Genomic DNA, 2,873 nt, shown 5'->3' with positions numbered 1-2,873 from the left:
TGGAAAGTCATGACAATTAGAGTTTACCCTAATTGTAACACTATATAAAGATCTTATTCTTGACCAAAATCGGCCACTAGTGAGAGAAAGAAAGGGCTAGCCGATTTCATGAAGTGTAGAATTCTCTCTAAGTTATTCCAAGTGCTTATGGTGTTGTGTGAACCATTTGAGGTGTCACACTTGGGGCACTAGGCACTCAAGCTTCATGAAGACAAGCACTATCAAAGAGGTATGTATTCTATCTTGTTATATTAATAGTTTTGTATGCTAGATTAGGACAATACCTTGGATGTTCATATTTGCATGTATAATAGAGAAAACATAGATCCAAGGTATTTAGGGTTGCATGTACACTTACGAGTGTTAGAATGCTCATAACCCAACAATATAATCATAAACATACTATGGGTCCAGTCAACCATCAAGTGGGAATACCCAGGCCCACAACCTTGCAGTTGGAATGCCAACATACTATGGGTCCAATTATCCTAGGGATCGTATACACTAGACCCACAACCAACAGGTTGGAATGCCCACATACTATGATTCCAGTCATCCTTGAGATGGAATACTCATGGTCTACAACCAACAAGTTGGAATACCCACATACTATGAGTCCAGTCACCCTTGGGATGGAATACTCACGACCCACAACCAACAGGTTGGAATGCCCAGGTCTAATGGTTTTTGCACGAAGCAAATAAGCCTCAACCGCCAAACAAACATGTGTATATATAAAAGATAATAACATAATAGTCTATAGACAACAACTAATTCAACGAATCAGACCACATACCACATAATACTACCCTACCTTATAGGAAACCGATCTAACATATCCTACCACATACCGTATAATATTATTGGACCCTCTAGGATACCGATCTAACATAGCATACTAGCATAACATAACCATATAACAATCCCAAGGGCCAACCTTGGTGCCTTACACCCTTAAGTATAGTGAGGATTGGCACTGCTGAAGCCCGATAGATAAGACACCAGCTGCTGGATGATAGATTCCCAAACTATCAACATCAAACAATACCCAACTAATAATTAGGTTCCAAACCCAAGGTCCAACTCACACTGAAAAGCCCAAAAGTCAAGTAATGGGCCAAAGCCCAACATATGGCCCATTTTTCCAAATTGGGCCCAGACCTTTACATGGTCTTTCCTCAAGGCCCATTCAATTATTCTAGTCCAAACTCTTGGTATTCCCATGACCTAACATCATATAATCATAGAGGTCCAGTTATGGCCCATCTATGGCCCAATTTTCCAAATTCGGCCTAAGTCTCTCACATAAGCCTTATCCTAAATCCCATCTAATTATTTTGGTCCATTAGCTTGTTCTTGGATAGCCCATCAATTGTCCAATCTCCAAATCCAAATACGAAGGCTCAAGTGAAAAACAGGGTTTTCACATGAACTGAGAATTAGGGTTAAGTGTTCCTACTTAACCCATTAACAGCTTAATCCATTAAGGACTTAATCCATTAACACCAATACTGCTTTAGGTTAATTCACACTTGATTATTAATTATTATTTTAAGTTTAATTCATAAATCTCGTGTGGTCCCGATAAATCCCAAAATTAGGGTTTCATGGTATTAGGTTTTCTCAAGCCCTAATTAGGGTTTCCAACCCAATACTAGCGCATTAATCAAATGGTTGGGCTTTTAGGTCAATTAGGGCTTCATTGGGCCCTAGAGGGTTCCATTAGGCCCACTAGGGTTGCTTTGGGCCCAATTTGTTCAAACATCCCAAATGAGTCCAAAACACAAGAAGTCACGCCACCACCCAACACGATGGCTAGTGGCAGCAGGAGGCAACAGCCACCACCCGACGGTGGTGGTTTAAGTTTTTTTCTTTTCATTAATCCTACTCTATTACAGTCTTACAATGTAATCTCAATAACATACACACACACTAAGCGACACACATAAAAACAAAATTACACACACACAACCGATTTTAGAATATACTCCGGCCACCCACCTGGGGCTCATGGTGACGGCGTCAGCAAAGTTGGCAGTAATAAAAGCAAAGGAAAACGGGCAGCAGCAGCGTTATCGATGACAACCACCATGGTCGGTCACGATGGTGGTCCTCCACGATCCATATTCAACATAAATCCCACCCTTCATATGCTTCTATATCATATGCCATGAATAATGGTCGTTACCACCCTCCTAGTGGCGTTCTACGGACACCAGCAATGTCCACACCAGCAACCAACAACCGATGGCGGCGGCTGCTATGTGACAAGTTCCAAAGTGAATGACGATAGAAAAGAGAAGAAGAAAGAAGGATGGCGGAGAGGGGGCAAAGCCGCATACATCTTCGTAGGGGATTCCTCGTCATCAACTGCAAGGCTTCAATGGTGATTGTGACTCGACAGCCGAGGGGGAAAATAGTGCCTTGGCTTCAGGAATCCTTCTAAGATTAAGTATGATCTTTACTCTTTAACCGTCGAAAATCAAAAGTATATCATTTGGCACTCCGAAACCAACACCCGACTAATTATTATTCATTTTTCAGCTATAATAATCTAAAATAATAATAAAACTATGTCTCACGGGCTCCGAGTTTATTGTTTAATTATTCTATTTTAAACGGGATGTCACAGATGCTCTGGCAACGACTGTGTGAGGAGCTGATTCTTACCCTACCAGAGGGTGTAGATGATTTTCTACTCTACTGTGACGCTTTGATCACAGGTATGGGAGTAGTGTTGATGCAATTAGGTTATGTGATAGCTTATGCATTGAGGCAGCTGAAGCCTCACGAGGCTAACTATCTGACACATGATTTGGAGCAAGGGGCTATGGTGTTCGCCCTCAAGATTTGGTGGCATTACCTCTACGGGG

Source organism: Lactuca saligna, chromosome 6 (genome assembly GCF_052625555.1).
Source record: "Lactuca saligna cultivar CGN05327 chromosome 6, ASM5262555v1, whole genome shotgun sequence".
In the NCBI taxonomy this organism is placed as follows: Eukaryota; Viridiplantae; Streptophyta; class Magnoliopsida; order Asterales; family Asteraceae; genus Lactuca; species Lactuca saligna.
This window is presented reverse-complemented; position numbering follows the sequence as displayed.